Here is a 20,144-nt window from a genome sequence, read left to right as displayed (position 1 = left end):
AGAGTTAATAAATAAGTCAACAGCTGTATAAATGTGCAAGTGGGGTGGCCACCGAGCTGACAGTTGACAGAGACGCCCTGCAGCGAGACGACAAGGCCGAGAGAGGTGATTCCATCTGATCTTTTCACTCCTTTTTTACCACTCTCCATTACACCCCTCAACCTGTCCCTTCTCCTCTTTGTCGCTTCTGTTCCCTCTTTTTATTTGTCTCTTTTTTTAACCTGCAGCTCTTCGGGCCGTGCCTACACTGGGCTCTGTCCCACTTAGGGTTCCCGGTCTCTTGATTTCCCTGAGCCCTGGATAGAGCACATAAAGGCGGTTTGTCTTTAATTCGGTGCTCGGCTAGGGAAGGGTGATCGGCCATTTTTGCCGCCATATGTCTCACTGCTGGGGCTGTCTCCCCGGGCGACCACCAGGCCCTCTTAATTTACTCTTAATGTTATTTTGTTTGTCATCCTGTCCAGGCTCTGGCTTGGGGTCGAGGATTTATCCTTGGTACACAGCATGTGAGAGTGTTAAACAGAAATATGGGTGTATGTATGGATGGGTGTTGCTATGCGTGTTGTTACATGGTTTGCAAATTGTTACATTTGATTCTGTGTGTTTATGTGGGTATGTGTTGGGGGGGGGGGGGCTTTGGACACTCTGTCTCATTTGACACTTGGCCTGGCTCTCCGAAACAAAACATGCTCACAACATGAAAGCAGCACCTTGGGCAGCGGCTGTTGGAAATGCTGCTAATTGCGGCTTAGGCTCCTCTAATGAAGACCGACCGGGGTCTCTGGGGCGGGCAGCCCTCCGCTGGCAGGTCATGAGTGTGGCACTCGCCAAACTGTGGGTGCAAACAAACCCTTTCAAGCTTTGCCACAAGCTGCTTGTCCATCTCCGTCTCCTTCTAACGTTCTGTTATAAAAGCTGCTCTGACGACCCTGGCGCTTCTTACTGATCTCAGAGTGGCAAAAAAAAAAATCCACACAACACTCACATGCATGTGGTTACTTGCTTTGAACATCTTAATTATGTGCTACTCTGTAATTACATCCCACTGTGTGAAATGTGAAATAAAAAAGATGGATGACAGCAGATGATGGCTGAGTTACTGTTACTGTCTCTACACTGGGGCATATGAGATCTGTCGCATTTCATTAATTTTGTCTACATTTATGGATGGTAAAACACAATATTCCATAGAATGTTTTTAAATTGTTCTCACACTGCATGCGGTATTAAGTGAATGCACAGATAAGGGCATCTGTGTCTAATTTTCCATCACAGGAAGTGACAGGAATGAATTAAGAGAAAAACACCCCTCTTCCTCATGTGTTTACTATCACACTCCTTTAAGGTCTATGCTCTCTTTTCTTTAGGAAACTTTCTCTTTCTTTATTGGACCTGGCCAATTTGGACCCATCCCAGGCAGAGACAGATTACACAAAATAGCATATCAAACGTAATCAATCTTCAACCCCTGGAAGGCATCACTCTCCCCATGAATAATTACCACTATGCAGCTAAATGCTGCCAGAGCCAAAATTTTGCCACCGCTGGTTTTACTCTGGGCCCAGGCTGCCATTAACTTTGAGGAAAAACTTCACCCTCTCTCCCTCCCTCGCTCTTTCTCCCTCTGTCTATCCGTGCATCTGCGGAGAAAGAGGGAAAAGGATGATTAGTGGATGGAGGGGTGAGGACAGGATTGCTGCGGTGAGACGCACCACGGTCTCGGCGGTACAGGAGCCGTCTGGCTCTTCTTCAGTCATTATCTGCTGCTCCGCAGCTTCTCGACGTCGTTTGTCTGGACGGGCGGCAGGAATGATTATTAACGCACAATGTGATTTTTTTTTTTTAACTCTTGAACACTCCCTTGCCCAGGATTTGCTGGAGAAGTCACCACAAAGCCACAGCTTCCGCCTTTCAACAGTATCATGAAGAGCCACTGCCTCACGCTTGCTGGATTATAACAGAAATAAGCAAAGAAAGAACTTGTCAAATGACATGGGACAAGAGAGAGAGAGAGAGAAACAGAGAGTGGACTGCTGTCTTTCATCCGGAGGGTGGTTGAGTGATGCGATCCCGAACCCAGATCAGAAACTGATAGAGGGAGAGAGGGCATAGAAGAGCGGAGTCTTGAGAGAGGGAGCCAGAGAGAGAGGGACAGAGAGGACAAGCCCAGGCTATCACAGAGCCGAGCAGCAGCAGAAGCAGCGCCTACAGGGCCCGCTGTACCCGGCTCCGTCACGGCAGCCTCGTTTCAAAAAAGTGCCCCGATCAGCAGAAACCTGCCCATCCGCCGTGGCTCGGCTGGGCTCGGGCCGCGGCGACGCAAGAGGAGAGTCGCGGCCGTGAGTACATCTGTCAGCAAACAGCTCCGGGGGCTACAGCGGGCAGGGCTCACTAGCTGCGCTCACAGTACAGCCATCTAAGACCAGGGGAGTCGGTCTGAATTAACCACGACACGGACGGAGTGTGATGTGCGTGTTTGAAACGTGTGAGTGTGTTAACCCTTTGAAGTATACCACTGAGCCAGCTCATGAGTGGGTGGAGGGGTGTGCTTGCTAAATGCTATAATTGCAATGTATGCTAAAGCAAAATGCCACAAGAGGCTGCATGTTGCACTGGTTTTTGTCATGGTCAAAGACTGTTGGTAGATAAAAGCTATAAAAGCTAAAAGCAGTACAATTACATTCCAGATGGCAATTGTTCTAAATAAAAAAAAATATATGAATGTTAAAGCCACAAATTATCCCTGTAAATAAGAATTCAATTTAACAATAAATCTTTATTAAAATAAAGATAACATAAATACGTTGAAATTCAAATGTCATAAGTGTGCAGGAATTGAGCATGTTACTATGGCTTAACCAATTAGATTTCAGAATCAGAATGTAAAATGAAAATGGGAAAACAATACTTACAAACATTCTCTGACAAAATAACTTGAGCCTGTCATCTTAAATGAAGAAGCCTTATGAGTGTCAGTATTAAGCAACAATTACAACTGAAAATATGCCTAATACCATTTTTGTCACTTATAGTTTTTATTTCAGTTAGCATGGAAAAAGTCTAAAGAAGATAAATGACAGATGGATTTCTTCAAACATATAACCTGGTACAAAAATTCCAGCTTGTCCTTGTCCCTGTCCTAATGTATAGATTTTTGTTTCTTGTTTCTATACTCACCTTAACTCAATGATGACGATAAGATTAATTGAGATGATACCTAATTTCACTAAAAAATTTTTTTTGCTGAAATAGGCCCTATTTATACTTGTTCATGTGAGCGGATTGTGACTTGGTAGTGAAATGGTCATTTATACGTGGGAAGAAATTACCCCAGTTGAGAGAGATACATTTAATCATCTACATTGGCTTTATTAAAATGACAAAGACATTTGTCTTGAGTTTGTTTGCACCTGAATCTAATGTTTCCCCACATAATCCAGATTTAATACCAATACTTGAGAAACAGAAAAGTCAGGTATAGAGACACACCCAATTCATAGCATTAAAATGTTTCTAAAGAGGTATATGTGGTTTGGATGCCTTAAATGATTACAATAATAATGTTTAAATTTGGCTGTATTCCTTAAAGTGTTGGTGCTTTGCTGGTGGTTCCATCATTTATTTACATGTTCATCATATCATTCTGCAGTGCCACACCATGTCTGGTTGACCAGTCAAGTAAAACACATTTAAAACTAAATAACTAAAGACCAAATAAAAAAAAAATGTAAAGCAATTATTAGGTTTTTTTGCATAACTAAAAATTACAAAACTGTGGAAATCCTCCAAAAGCTGGAACCAGCACTGAAGGTTAAACTTTAATGTATCCAAAGCAGCAGATCAAGATGCCTTGCTTTCAGAGTGTATGTTAAATAAAACAGTCATCCAGACCAGAGGCTAGCATGGGACCCTAATAGTTTGCAGATTTGATAATCCAAACTTTTGGGATGAAATGGCCCTTACTTTAAAATATTATGCACAATTATCTCGAGTTTATCTGGCTTTCCCACAGATATGCTATTCCACGAAATGCCAGAAGAGTTACCGTCGGGGACACTTCAGTCGTATCAAACCAGACAGAATTCACAAACAGTACTGCGGCTAGCCCAAGGTTACAGCAGCAAAGCTTCAGTACCAGGTAGACTACATATTTATTTAGAACCAGTGCCACCCTAAACCAGATGGGTGAAAAGTATCAGGTTAATGTAATTCTTCGCCAACAGTGGGAAAAGAGACATGATAATGGACACTCCAGTTTGCCTGCACTTCCGCATGGAAAGCCAATTCACACACCGCCCAGTCCATGTCCAGACTTCCTCAAGTCTGCCAAATCTCTGAGCCTGAAACACAAGACAGTAAGGCAAAGTTAAACACGCCGGGGCTGCCAGTGGGCTTTAGGGCTGTTTAGATTATTTAATCGCCATGTTAAGTGAGAGACACAGGCCTCTATTCACAATGACACCAAGGAGGATTTCATAAACAGCTCGTCCGCCATATTCCCCGAACCCTGAGGAAATCTGAGCTTTGTTAATCATCAGACATCTGGTGGATTAGGATGTGTGAAAGCGAAGCATGGCAGCGCGGCACAGGAACTCGTTCGTTTGCACGTACTACTTCAGAGCAGACCACAGGGTACAAGATGGTTTTGCGGTGGCTTATTAAGACCACACCAAATTTCACTACTGCATTCGTATTATTGCAACCAAACAAGATCAACGCCAACCAGTTTTAAAGCTTTTCGCCATTTTTCCGTCCTGTAAGCACCAGTCCACCAGGAGCTTCCACACTGTTGGACGATTGAGCAGTGTGATCCAGGACCATCTGTGAAATGTCTATCCTGCCTGCTCTACTTTCTGCGTGAGCCACACGCTGCCAAACCTTTAGCCCAGCAGCACAGCTTTCGGGACCCAACGCCATGGCATTTTAATTGCCTTGCTTCTCATGCAAAAAGAGTTTCATTTTGGAGCCTGGAGGTGCTCAGGCACGATCACAGTGCTCCCCCCCGGCCTCCCCAGCACACACAAAGGGAGTAACGTTAGCCTAATTAGCCACGGTATTTTTGTGGCTTGTTTTCTGAAATTCGAAATGTGTGATCTGGATTAAAATATGACTTGGTATTTGTTCCTAATAAAAAAAGAAATAAATAAAAACACTCAGGAGAAACTACGAACAGCTAACCTTGCCCTCTTCCCGCTCATACGAAAGTAATTTAGCCTTCGAGAGAGAAGCGTACATTCTTGCAGGACCCGCTGCTCGCGGTGGGTGTCTGAGGGCCCTTGGTGCCAGTAATTGCTTCCATACTCCTGAGATGCACGGCCTCCAGTGAGTGTGCAGCCGCGGCCGCCGAAGTCCCGGCCTGGCTGCCAACACGTGAGGCACTTCTCCCCTCTCCGGTCCCCGTTCTGCGGCTCATTCTGTCCCTACATCTGGATCCAGCTCCCATAACCCCCCCCCCCACCCCAACCCGGGTCCCTGTCTGTCCTCACATGCACATCCGCAACGCCCACCAACACCGACAGCATTGCTGGTTTTATTCTGGTCACATCTGCTGGATCTTACTCCTTGCCAATTTTCAGGCGTCGCATGTCATTAATGGTTTTCGGTTACATACGGTAAAAATGTACGGAATCGAGGAAGCCGTGCGTTACGGGGTGGTCGGGTTCTGTGCCATGATAAATAGGTTACTTTCTTATAATGCAGTTATCAGAAAGCTGGACTCTGAAATAAAATGTTTTATGAGTGATTACACGGCTAGTAAACCCTGCTACATCACCGCCGGTCTAGACGCAGTAATATTAGATGTTTCGAGAGATTGGTCACAGATTTTTTTTGTTGCATTTGGGTCCCTCGCTGGTCTTCCCCTTTTACTTAAATAGGCCCTGATGACAGGGCGCTCCTTCTGGAGCTGTAATCTCACTGGGCCAGTGTGTTACTAAAACCCCACTGCACAGCGCATGGTGGGAGGCGCTGAGAAAATATACAGAATAACACACACACATACACACACACACACACACACACACAACATGTCTTACACTATCCATTAAAATAGCATTCTTGTGTGTATGTGTGTGTCTGGTGGGAGTGCTGGCACTGCTGGAGGAAGGGAGAGTCGCTGTGCAGAGCAGAACCGAGAGGAGAGAAGACCACACAGGCCATTCCGCCACAGTCCGCTCCCGCTGAAACAGCCATCAGGGGCCTGGATGGGAAAAGCAGATGCCGGGACAGCGTTCAGTCCCCCTGCTGAAGACACGGTGAGCCAGAGCAGGGGTGCTGCACACCATCCACTCAGCCAAAGGAAAACACCGCGAGTGCTTGTGTGTATGGGAGGGAGGGAAGGGGACAGCGAGAGTGGCCAAGGTGCACAAAACCACACACGTTTAACAACACTGGCCCCTCTGCATAAAGTTCATGCATAGAGTGCAGAACCAAATTCAAAATACATGCCATGAGAACGTGTCCTTCCCTCTGCCAGTTCTCCCCCACTCTGTGACAGGGTAGCCCATCTCTGATATTACAGCTAAACAAATTCATTTTGACGCACAGCTAACAAGCTCAATAAACCATTTATTTCCATGTGCCAACGACGGGCTTAGGGGAACGACAAGGTGTCAGCATGTTATCTGTGTCATGAGACACCAGTGCAGCCGAATGTTATATTATATTGATAATGTTACCAAAAAAATATGTATTACGACAAAACCACGAATCGAGCCCACAGAGAGATTTCAATGGTTATTTAAAACAAATGTCTTCCACTAATTAATAGAACACTGATAGCTTACAATCACAAAAGCTTCAACCAAAATCTAAACCACTCTGGATACAGTGGGATTGGGACTCCAGACATGTTCTGCTCTATTGTGTGTTTGTGTCTGCGTGCCCGTGTTTGCAATACGGAAGATTTACATACAAAGGTAATGCGGGAAGCTTAAGTCATTACGCCTCCCACTGGGAAGGTGCACACGATGACGCGACTGAGCTCACTGTGACGACTCGCACGGTAGGCTGAGCAGGTGTGCCGAGGAGTTTTCAGCCACTAAAATGCAATGAAGTCTCCGGCTGTGCGGCACTCGCACTAGTCCCACCAGAGCTGTTATTCTCCGTCACTGGGCCTCAGTGACCAAATCAAATCCCGAAATCAGCAGCACGTGTGCTTCGCTGCCGAGGCAAAGAGGTGACACCGGATAGCGCCAAGGCGCCTGCGCATGCATTTTTGTCCGTGAATGTCTGTGTAGTGTCTGTGTGCGTAGGAACCTGAGGTCAATCCAAAGAAAGCGGACCTCGAACTGTTTGCATTATTTGATAGGAATCAGCTCGCCATACAGACATTGTAACCATCCGAGACTGCGCACTGACCTGTGGTGGTGCTTGTTTGTGGTTAATCAGAATTGCACAGCACTGACCCTCCTCTGCGGGCAGACTTGCACTGCCATCAACTGACTGATGTGCTGTTATTGTTTTAAGTGGAAAAATACAGGCCAGAGGGACCCCTGTAGTGAAGAAAACACAGGACCACACTGACTTTATGGACAATAGTTTTCCTTCTTTTGGAAACATGAAAAATGCACTGTTCAAATTTCACTTCTTTTTTTCAGAAGTGTTTTATATAGGCATTTTTATTGGGCACAAATGAGGAGATTCAATCAATTGGCAAAGATGGCTCTGGAACATTTAGACGTGGTCTGTCTGTGTGTGTGCTTTATTTTTTGAACTTCACAGCAGCCAGAAACAACTTTGGATATACAGATCAGACAGTCATATTTCAGTTTCTATGTCACAGAAAAAAATCTCCATTCCATTTTTCCATTTGACAAATGTGACAAGTGTGAAATTCTCCACGCACTAATTATCCCATGATGAATATTCAGTTTTGGCCAAGAAACCTTGGAATCACACTACTGGCTGCGTCTTAAAATGTCAAAATCTTCGGCATGAGCCTTTACTTTATTAATGCATCAATGCATCAAACTGGAGAATGAGTGGATGCGCCACGTTACAGACACCCTGATCAATCTTCAATCCTGACACCCTTTTTTTTTACCAACCATCACTCAAAGATGTAAAACACCCACGATGACAAGTAAACAAAAATCTGAGAAGAGAGTTGTGACACTGGGCTAGAATCACAGCGAGGAGGAGCTGTAGAGAAAAACAACATGTAGTGAGGGAAGGAGAGGGGAAGAAAAAGAGAGAGCGAGAGAGATGTTAACCCAAACAAACTGTGGTTTTGGGAGGAGGTCCTTGTCCCCTGAGGGTTTGTCTGAGATGTGGCCTGACTGTGAGTGTGAACAAGTGTTGTGGGCAGCCACCAAAGGCCCCCATTTGCACCACACACACACATACGCAATCAGAAACAAACTGTTTAAAACAATGCACTTGCAGAAAACAAAAGTAGACATTCACTCATACACAAAAAAACTGCAAATACACACGTGCAAACACTCACACATTACTGCACGCAAGTAAACATAATCACAGTTGGCTCAGGCCACAGGAAAATGGTGCTGTTTGTGAACGCCATGCGGTGGCGTTCAGAATACAAGAGGGCTTCATGGCACTCAAGTGCCATGACACCAGTGTAGTGATTAACTGTGTACAATACAGCATATGCCAGGAGATAACGCCGTAAACATTTGAAGGCATAACGGGTCAGAAATGGCCCTGTGATGTTTTCGCCATGTGTCCTGTGCCGTCTGTGTGTTTGACTTTATGCAAGCAGTCGTTTGCACTTTGTCGCCTCTGTTTGCTCCACTCAGCTGTGAGAGAATGTACTTGTCAAATGCAAGCCCATCTTTTAGTGGGTCCTGTTTTGGTCTACTCTGATTGTCTCTTTGCATCCCATGGCTCATGGGCTGAAGAAATCAACACAAAAGAACTCTAAATCGCTCCTTATGAGGTTTTAATCTGAGCGTGCTGAGAGTCACAGTGTAGTGTGCAGAGTGAAAATGCTCACTGTGTGCTGCATGATTTGGAGTCCTGCAAGGATCCATTTCTGGCACACTTATGTTTTTTATGATGTAAGCTACAATATAGACATTATTTAGAATTATATTACAATATTCAACACACAGTAGCACGATATGCTTTTCTTTCACCTTTCTAGGCAATATAAAATTCTGTCACATGCAGTGCTGTAGTACACAACACTTTACACTGACACTTTACGTTTTATGTAACTTACACAGTTATGTTACGCAACTTTTACTTATTTAGATATTTATTTATATTCATACTGATACCCGCTAGGATGATATATATATATCATCCTAGAGGGTAAGGAAGCGGACCTGGTTGCCAGTTCAAGTAGTACTGTACCCACACACTGCTCCCCGGGCACCTTTCATGGCTGCCCACTGCTGACCAAGGGTGATGGTTAAAAGCAGAGGACACATTTCGTTGTGTCACCGTGTGCTGTGCTGAATTTTACAATGACAATCACTTCACTTTTACTTTTATCCCTTGGCTGTAGAGATGGTACTCAGGTAAAAAATGTTATTGTGCTTGGTATATTGTATACTGTTCATATGACAATAAATTACTTGACGTATTTAATTAGCTGATTACAAAGGGAAGAAAATCTAAGGGATGAAAGAGTATTATTAAATGGGAAAAGGCAAGTGGCAGTGTTCCTAAGGATTATCCTTACAGTAGATGTTTGTCATCATGTCATTAAGCAGTATTTTCAAGTTTTTCAATTATGTTTTATTTAGATTTTTTCCCATTCTGTCCCAGTGATCCAAAGCCTCTCATCTTTTACATTTTTGCCTGGTTAAAAAAAATCACCTATATGGTAAAAATAATTAGCATTCTAAATCTAACATTCTATACATAATGCTCAATAGCTGTCATAAACATCTCTGGATGGGTATGGGTGAAGGTGTTTATGCAACATGTTGTCTTACAGCTATTTGGAACTGGCCTACTGAGAATTTTATTTTACATTTTATTTGTTTTTGTTCTGACAGTAAGTAACATTTTTGAATTGGGCAAAAGAGGTCCATAGTCAATACATGTGTTTCTCAAACGCTTGTGTTTCTCAGTATAAACAGCCTGCTTAAGACTTCATGTGCTCCAAAACACACTGGCTCTAAATAATTTAAACCACCTCCAGTCCTCAAGGTCCCTAGCCCTCCACAGTCGAGTTCTTTCCCTTTCCCTCCCCCCATACCTGATATAGTAATGGGTGGTATTTAAATCAGGAGTGTTAAATGAGGGGCAGCCCAAATAACCACAGGGCTGGCGCTGTATAACCTATGATCACATCAGTGTAATTTGTTGTATCATTTTGAATTACAATCAAGGTTGTTTATAGGTGGTTAACCGGTTCACCAGATGACCAACTGGAAGACGGGCTGCCACTTGTGTCATCATGACTACAATTTTCTACATTAATTATGTAATTGGTGCAGTAGCATTTTTTCTTTTTTGTTCACTTTGTTTGAATACAGATGAGTTTGTCGCTATGCTGAGAAAACAAAGCAACATGTGTTTGTGTTAGCACATCTGTCCATCTGACCACAGCTGGAGTCTGATGCAGCTTTCCAGTCAGGCCTCGAAAAGAAAAGCTGTCAAGAGTCCCCGTAAAAGCCCCTGAAATCTGCAGCACCCTAGTTTCATAATTAAACAATCGCAGCCTCAATTGCAGGACAGGAAAGTGGGGTGCACAGCTCTGTGTGTGAATGAATAGTAGTGGTGAGTCTTAACCTGGTGTTAATGGGAGCAGCGGAGGATGACTACAGCTTTTTCTCTTTTGTGTTTTTCCTGCAGTTTCTCCTGTGATACTCTGTACTCTGTCGCACCAAGCACAAACACAAACTCAAACACACATACATAGACATTCAGAGAGATGGCCTGAGGCACTCACCCTCTCTGTGGTCCTGCTCTCTCACAGACACTCACGCGTTACTCCTGGGGACATGTAAGTACAGCAAAACACAATCATGTTCACTGTTTTCTCCAGTTGCCTGGCTGGGTCCCTGAACAGAACATCGAGACCGAAAAGAGACGGAAAGTGGCACAGTCTTGCTGCTGAAATCAAGCACTAATAAAGTGACCAAGGCCACAGCCCCTCACATACAGGCTTTCATTTAGTCCTTTCTCCCATTGAGCCGCGGACGGCACTAAATGTGTCTGGGTGCATGGCGGCAGACTGAGAAAAAAGGTGGGGAGAGAATGAGTGAGAGATGGAGGGAGATTGGGCAAAAAAAGACCAGCCTCCCCTTGGTGTCACACCTCGGTTCAGACATACCCAAGGAAACACAGTGTTTAGGGGTCGTGAGAGTGCGAACACGTTCCCTGCCCGACTTGGGTTGTGCCTATGTCATACTGAATTGAATGAGGACAGAAAGATGGTAATTATTGTTGAGAAGCCATTAGCGATGCTTCTTTAGCCGGAGCAAACTAATGGACTGGCTGAGTTGCCGACGCAGGCTCATTCTGGTCCATTTAGCCCCCCCCACACACATACACACACACACACACAACCCCCTCCCCTGTGTGTGTATACAAGAGAGAAGGAAATCAAGCATGTGTATTTGTGTCTAAGTGTGTGTGTCTCTGTGTGCATCTACCCCTTTCAGAGGTGTTGACAAAATCACAGTGCAAGCGGAACCGGGACAATTAGCAAGATGAGGACATGAAACAGCTTCTTTTCTGCTATCCCTTCATCACTCCATTTCAAAGGTGTATGTGTATGTGTGTGTGTGTGTGTGTGTGTGTGTGGAGTGATGTACTATAGACACCCCACAGTGGACATGCTGTCTTACAGTCAAATACCCGTTGGCCATCACCACGACAGCCAGCCTCAAACACTTCTCTTTCCTCGTCCCTGCTTGTTAACAAATTTTCTCCCTTTTTCAGTCTCTTACTTTACATTTCCACAGACAAGAGGGATGTGGGTGACAGGTTCCTTCATATGCATGTATATACGTGTGTCCAAGTCCATATGCAAATGTATTGTGTTTGTGTGTGCATCCCAGTGTTGTCCAAGCTGCAATGCCATCCAGAAGTGATCCACCCCTCTATGTTCTTTCACAAGGTGTCCTTCATTTACTGGTAAAATCAATCCATTTTAGGTGACATCATTGACATCATTTCTAGTGGAATGCCATTAATTACTCTGCCACTGATAACTATTAAAATGATGATATATTTACATATACGACATTTATCAGACGCCCTTCTCCAGAACAACTTACAATCAGGGACAGTCATCCTGGTTACACTAAGAGTTAAGTGTCTTCCTCAGAGACTGTGGCTTCAGACCACCTTTATATTTTTGGTACAGACAGTCTGGTACAAGCTGAATCTGTGATATTGCAGGACTGAATGCTAGTATTGATAGTGAGCTGATATTGAGAACCGGTTTTTTAATGGACTAATGAATATTTTGTTTTTCATTTACCTCTGTTTTCACAATATAATTGTTTTGAATTATTGTTATATTGTATAATATAAGCACATTTTATAAGACGCTATACAGTACAGGCCAAAAGTTTGGACACACCTTTTGTGTTTTCTTTATTTTCATGACCATTTACGTTGGTAGATTCTCACTGAAGGCATCAAAACTATGAATGAACACATGTGGAGTTATGTACTTAACAAAAAAAGGTGAAATAACTGAAAACATGTTTTATATTCTAGTTTCTTTGCTCTGATTACTGCTTTGAACACTCTTGGCATTCTCTCGATGAACTTCAAGAGGTCGTCACCTGAAATGTTTCCAACAGTCTTGAAGGAGTTCCCAGAGGTGTTTAGCACTTGTTGGCCCCTTTGCCTTCACTCTGCGGTCCAGCTCACCCCAAACCATCTGGACTGGGTTCAGGTCCGGTGACTGTGGAGGCCGGGTCTCCACTTTTTGTTAAGTACAAAACTCCACATGTGTTCATTCATAGTTTTGATGCCTTCAGTGAGAATCTACCAACGTAAATGGTCATGAAAATAAAGAAAACACATTGAATGAGAAGGTGTGTCCAAACTTTTGGCCTGTACTGTATGTGGTCAGCACATTTGAAAAAAGTGTAAATAAGATCACCTAAATCTATTTTGACCTGTTAATGCAGCACATGTAAAATTTGTGCCTCGCTTCAACTCGCTGGACAGATTTTTTGAAAACTAACTGATAATCTGTCAGAATGCTTGGTTTGGTGGAGCTGGGTACGAGCACAACTCCACTCCAACTCCACTCCACTGTTGGGGTGTTCTGGTTTTTATATGCATGTGTCCTCGCCAGTAGTCACAGACCCGAGGGCCTGTTTTAACTAATGCTGAGTGAGATGAATAATAACAGACCCCAACTGGCACACACTGGGCCACTGCCCATTAAATATCAGTGCCTGTGAGTTTGGTCACTGACTGAAAATTTGATAAAAAGATGAACAAGGGTGACATTTTTTTCTATATTGATTTATTTCTAACTCAGTGAAGTGCACGTGGTTTTTGAAAAATGCCCATCTTCACTCTCCCACAGTCAATGAACACGTTACTCAAAAAAAGACTATATACACCCACACCAAGCACACTCACTCCCTTACACCAAACGTACTGTGTCAGTCTGAGCAGGCTGCCTAGCACTGACCCTCAAAGCAGAGCTGACACTGTTGTTCATTAGCATTCTGTTGCCCAAGGTGTTTCTCCTGGGTGCCCAGGGCATTGCTATTGGCACAGTGCTACATCACTGAATTAAATAAATAAATAAACAGACACAAAAAAATCGGGCCAAGGAGCTCCACTGTAAATTAAACATGCCTGGCTGCTGTGTTTGCCGCTTATTGCCCGACATGTGATAGCTCAGCACTGCGGCAGCATCGGCCCACCTCTTTGCTGTGAGCTTTTATCACTTACCTGCCTATGGGGTACAGAGAGACAAGGCAAAGACACTTACCTTACGGGAGGAGACAGAGCATGGCACGCGCACATGGAGGGAAGGCGAACACATGGAGGAAGAGGACATGGAGAAAGACAGAAAAACAGAAGGTTTGGATGACTACAGGATTACAGAGCCAAACTATAATGGGCATTTTGTGCCATCAATGTTCCTGTTGTTGCCTTGGCACGGTCTATTTCCACTAACTAGCATTAATGGTTCCAGTTAGACACAGATTATATTGTATATAGCTAAATAGCGGGGTTCTTTTGGGTTTCATCTTGTACAGGGGAGCATTTGTTCTAAATTAATGTGGGATCTCCAGAACATCGCATATACATTATCACAGAGGACATAACGTGTAATTGCACCGAATAGCAGTCATGTACACTGTCATTAGTAACACAAATGAAGCTTGTGCCAACCAGTCTTTGTCAAGATATGATTTTTTTAATTGGACATCTGCCCTTTACTTACCTGTAGTAACTTTAATGTTATGGTCTATTGTAACAGCTTTAATGCGTGATTATCGTGAAAAGCAAAAGTACATTTACGATAGATGTGTATTGTTCTCTCAGCTCATTATGTAACTCAACACTCATTTTGTGGAACTGATACTTGACAATGAAATCATTATTAAACCATTAATATCAGGTGGACGGTTAAGAATATACCTTCCTATATGGACTTTGGGGTCACAACAGTAGTGTTTAACAATGGAAACATTCTCACAACGTTGGAAAAAAAATACAGTTATTAATCTCGTTGGAATTGCATAAAAGTCAGCTACCAAAAGCTTCCCCACCCCCCAGTTAAGCCAGCTCCATTGTCACAGCATGATGTAAAGCGCCGCTAGTTCCATACTGGTTAACCAGCAGTAATATCTGTTTCTGTGAAGGTAAGAGCATGGTGTGTTCTGTGAAATTTATATATACAGGTTTCATTTGGTGAAGATGTGATGCCTTAGCTTCACAAATCTGCAGCAATTTCACATCAAGGCAGGTCAATTTTATGTTTCCCCCTAAAGGACGCCTGAGAAAATGTAAAATCTTATGCAAAGTTCACTGTCCCTCCCCTCTCTTTCTGCCTAAACAGCAGCACACGAAGGGTTAACTGGGGTGGCGTGTGAATATTTAGGAGACAACCTTGCTTTAAATGAGACACTGCTGGTCGTGGTAATGGGGAAATTGCACTGAGAGGAAGGACAAGCAATTATAATCTGGCGGCGGCCCCACCGGACAAAAAGTGATTTACTCGGCAAAGCTGCCTTTTTTTTTTTTTTTCCTCAGCACCCGCTAAAACACTCACGCTCACTTGCTCCACGCCACTCGGGCTTGTGACAGCCTTCCAGATGTCAATCAAATTACCATCTATTTACAGTTGATTTGGTGGTGTCATTCGCAATATTCCCCCTCTGCTTATGATGGGGAGGCAAGAGGGAGAGCGGGAGAAGGGGGTGGGGACGAAGCGTCCTGCGAACGGTGCTAGAGTGGGCACGAAACGATTCTCGGGCAGAAATGCCACGTGCCCGCTTATTGGCCAGGGGAGGATGCGCCGCTGTGTGCGTATGTGTGTGTGAAGGGGTGTCCTTTTTATGAGGAGAGAGCCTTGTGAGCACATGCAAATCTTTCCCCCCAATCATCAGGGGAGGGCCAGCGCACATTTTAATGGAGTTCAGGAAAACTCATTTTGCAGTGCTGAGGCACAGAAGAGAATGATAATAATGATACAAATATGACTACAGACCCGCAGCTTCTTCTTCTTCTTCCGTGTGTGTGTGTGTGTGTGTGTTTTGTGTGTGAGAAGTTGCCGTTGATGTTTTTATAAAAAGCCTAGAGGAAGATGTGCATTACTGATTACATTCTAGACGCTGGTTTCCTACCAAGCTGATATTTCTCTACCATCCACGGATCCCTCACTGTATAGGTATATTCTAACACAACATATCCTGATGGTGCAGGCTGAAGAGATCATTTTTAATATGTGATCCCTTGTGGTGAGATACAATCAAAACCGTACATCCCAGTATTTACAGCTAAATCAACATCCTTCGGTATTAATGCATGTCTCATTCACGCTGAATGAAAGGAGAAAAAGAGCGCGAGAGAGACACTTCTCAGAGCTCTTTATCTCGTCCTGCACCCTGCTAGCCATTCGGTTTGTCAGGTGGCCACAGTTTACAGAAATGATTGTCAGCTGTGAACTGGGGGAGAGAACAGAATACAAATGGAATATGAACAAGAAGGATTATGGGACGAGATGGAAATAATAGTGTGCTGTGATTGATGCAGTTTGATTCAATTTCCAACGTATGGAGACATTTGGATGCCCCAGGCTGTAAGTGCCTTCACAAGAGGGGGAGAGAGAGAAGCAGAGAAAAGAGCAGGGGAGGAGTTGAAGACGGGCATGGTGCTCCAATTTGAGATGTGCCTTTCAACATTAAAGTGCGCTGATGTTCAACTTATACTGTAAATCTCCCCTAAAAGACCCCCTTAATTGGGATGAAAGAAAGAGAGGGAGATGAAAAAAAATACCCACCTTCAAACACTTGTTAGCTCTTTTTTGTCTCTCTCGCTCCTGCACTTTTTAGACTTCACAGACACGTGTTTTCCTCAGAGTTAAATGAGGAGTCTTATGAGAGTGCCCGAACGCATCCGTCTGAGGGGACCTGCTCTGCAGAGAACAGCCCCATCTCCCCTGCAGCCCAGACCAACGTTTCATAAACATTTGATAAACTGTCTGCAAACCCTGCCGTGTCGACGTGCTGCCTTTTATTGGGGTTTCTGCACGGCTATCCAATGCCAATGAAAGGCCGAGCCCGGGAACAGAAAGCTTCCGGCTCCATGTACCACAGAGCATGATGAGTTTATTATTCTCTCATTATAAATACATCCCTTTGTCTCTGTAGACCCAGGGCATAACAGGTACTGTAATACGCTCTGCGTTTCTTTGCACTTTAGCACATTATAACATGAAGGGATATAGACATTAACCACGCTAGGAGCATGATAAAAATTACAGGTGACGCTATCATCGAAAGCCTTGTTTTCTGGAATTTCAGAAATAAATACTAGCAAAAACAGCTGTTGTTCATTTTTTGATATAGACTACAGGCTCATGATAAATACATTGTTGCATTACATTATATTCTTACAAACCAGTAAGTTATATTTGTTGTAAGTTTTTCTACTGGACCTTAGTGTAGACATGTGACAAGGTTCATTTATCTTGTGGTGCACTTAAATAAAAGATTTGAATATTTGGATGGCAGCAAAGGAACTTCGATTAAATCAGTTTTACTGGGCAGAGGGCAAAATTACAAGTGTTGAGTCGTTTCACAGCTCATGTGAAGTAGGTGGCAGCGGCTCTTAATCCTGCCTTTTATTCTCTCCTGCTGCCTGTGGCCCGAGGGCAGACTAGGCGGTGTCTGTCACACCTCATCGCAGCGCGTCGTTCCTGCCACGACACGAAACAGCGCACCTTACAGGCACCACACCTCGCACAGCTTTACGGAGGGGGGATGGGAGACTAAATACGCCGCGACGAAGTACAAAACTACACACACTCAGGAACTAATCTCTTTACGTCCCAAAACGGGTGCAGCCACCTTCCCACATCACCAATCATGTCACTGTTGATTGTTTGCCGTGTGCATCACAGGGAGGAGTGGGCTTCTGAGCGGAGCCTGCCGTCTACGCTTCTCCACAGAGACACAGACCCAATCAGCTGTTGACTGAATGCGGCACTGGGCCTTTCGTGGCACACACACACACACACACACACAGACACACACACCGCTCACACATTTCCCTGCAGAAGGGAAAACTTCCTGTGGGCCGCAGGAGAGGCGCTCGGTAATCACTGGCTCTCTGCTGGAAAATTACCTGAGCTGATTTCAGCTCCAATCTGTCTGGCCCATCCCGGAGGAGGGCAGGAGAGGAGGGGGACATTTCCCAGCATCCTCAGGCAGACGCGCGCTCTCTCCCCCACACACACCAACCCCACTGACGTCATGGATACCCAGGCTCTTGGCCTTCGCCAATTACCCTAATGTGTTAGTAGGAAGGCACAGTTCACTTCGCACCATGTGTTTGTAGTTTGTCTGTTTGATTGTTTGTGGTTATCGCTGAACACTTTAAGATCTGGTGAAAAAGAGAGAGAGATAAAAAAAGAAAAGCTCAGCGAGGGAAGTATGAAAGGGGGGGGCCAAAAAGATAATGTCAGGATGTTCTGCCCTGTAATGAACGCTAAGCCCTTTTGGGAGCTCCCTCTTTCCTCCGCCCCAACCTCAGCCCCAGCAGTTAAGAGTCTGATTGGGGATAATTGGGCCGGCCTTCACTTGCAGTTACAGTCCAGGCCTGCGCAAAGGAGGCTGAGGTGGAGATACGCGCCATCACAAGACCAGACCTGACGACACGCGGACAGCAAGCATGAAAGCCTCCAACAGAGCTGTGCTGACCCAGCGAGACACAGACCTTCTCTTTTCCTGTGCATCTCGTAAACCTTAAACGTTGATCACAAGAGCAGGGAGACACAACCAAGTCCCTGGGGACAGAACAGGAACATGACTGACTGTACTGTTTAGTGGCTACTAAATGATTTAGTATGAGATTAATCAATAACAAGATTTCTGATCGGTGGGACTGTTTTCCCTGAGCTAATCACATGCGTCATGGTCTGTGTCTGTCCCACAGCCAATAATAAACCGTCCTTGGTACAGTACAACACTGGCGCAGGTCTGAAAATACCTCACAGCGGTTCTGAGCCACACATCTAAGGGTGCTTAAATGCAACAAGGTGACACGTATTACAATATTAGAAGCAATCTGGCATCTCGGTCCATTTTCACACTCCCTCATGCACAGTGCAAAAGCGTGCGGAGAACAAATTCCAGCAAGCAGCCATGCAGCGCCTTTCCTGAGCAGCCGAAATAATTAGCAGCTAAGAGCTGAGACAGAGAGAGAGAGCGAGAGAGCGAGAGAGAGAGAGAGAGAGAGAAGGAGAGAAACTTTTGCAACCTGCGTGCTCATTCAAACACACTAGGATAAATGATCCAAGACTTTGATATGCGCCACCCAAACCAGACTACTATCATTATGTTACAGGTGCAAAACACTCACATTTCACAATTAACACTAAACACAAGTGTTCTGTTTAGTTAGTAAGCTAAAGCAAATCAGCTATTTTTTCTGTGGCGTGGCAGTCGCCAACCATCGGCTGTGGTGCATTTGGTTCTGAGCTACACAGAAAAAAAAATCTCTATCACCGTCAGTCAGGTATTTTCTCATGAAAAATACAAGATCATCTCCCTGTCACTCCTCATCTCTGTCATAGTTTTGATTCCCAATCAATTATGCCCATAGGCTAACCCTAGTTAAAATAAGTTTAAAGAAAGGTTTCGAAATATCTCTGGAGAGCGTCTAGAGCTCAGGGCTCCCACAGATTCTCTGTTAGTTTGAGATGTGCACAATGGCCAGTCAATGTTACATGAAATCAACATGTGGAGAGTGCTGTTATTACAGTTTTCACTAATGCAGCGTAACATTAAATTTCCCCTCAGAACGCTAGAATTAAAACACTGATAAAGTATCTGCTGTACATGTGTCTGAATGTAGCCCTATAGAGTGTCACTGTCACCTCTGCAAAAATAAGTGTAAGTTCAGGGTGGGGCAGCACTTTAAAAATGACAAACACACACACCGGTTATTGTTAGGATGTGTGTGTATGTGTGATTATGTGTTGAGAGGCCCAGTGCACTGTAACAACAGCAAACGGCCAGTGCAATCAGGAGGGTTCAGGGGGTTTTCCGTCAGACACACACACACACACACACACACACACACACACACACACACATACACACCTTTCAGAGGACCTATGGTAATAAGTTTATATAAATGTGCAATTACCTGTGTGTAAGATGACTTTTATATGACTTGTCGTACATCCGCCTGTTAATGTTTTTGAGAGTTGGGACCCACTTTTACAGAAATGTCCTGCATTCCTGTCTTTATGACAACATTTGGTCCCAGTTAATACATAAATATAAATATTGAACACACACACACTTACACATACACCTCAGAAGAGAGTACATAATTGGTCACTGCGGGGTGGGGGGAGCTGTTCTGAATGGCAGGAAATCCCTGAGATGTTTTCTGTACTCCCAGCGACAGTCTTGCCCCGTGGAGAGAGAGAGAGAGAGAGACGGAGAGAAAGAGAGAGAGGATTCTTGTTTTGCAGCACGTCTCCCTCCTTCCCTTTTCTCTCTTCT

At 44.3% G+C, this 20,144-nt stretch overlaps 1 protein-coding gene across 5 annotated transcripts in view; it reads right to left on the bottom strand.

The window, feature by feature from the left end:
• bnc2 (basonuclin zinc finger protein 2) overlaps positions 1-20,144 on the bottom strand; it is a 137,513-nt gene that overhangs the window by 93,179 nt on the left and 24,190 nt on the right. The window lies entirely within an intron of this gene.

Source organism: Denticeps clupeoides, chromosome 4 (assembly GCF_900700375.1).
Source record: "Denticeps clupeoides chromosome 4, fDenClu1.1, whole genome shotgun sequence".
Taxonomy (NCBI): domain Eukaryota; kingdom Metazoa; phylum Chordata; class Actinopteri; order Clupeiformes; family Denticipitidae; genus Denticeps; species Denticeps clupeoides.
The sequence above is the reverse complement of the archived record's forward strand: the minus strand, read 5'-3'. Positions and strand labels throughout refer to the sequence as shown.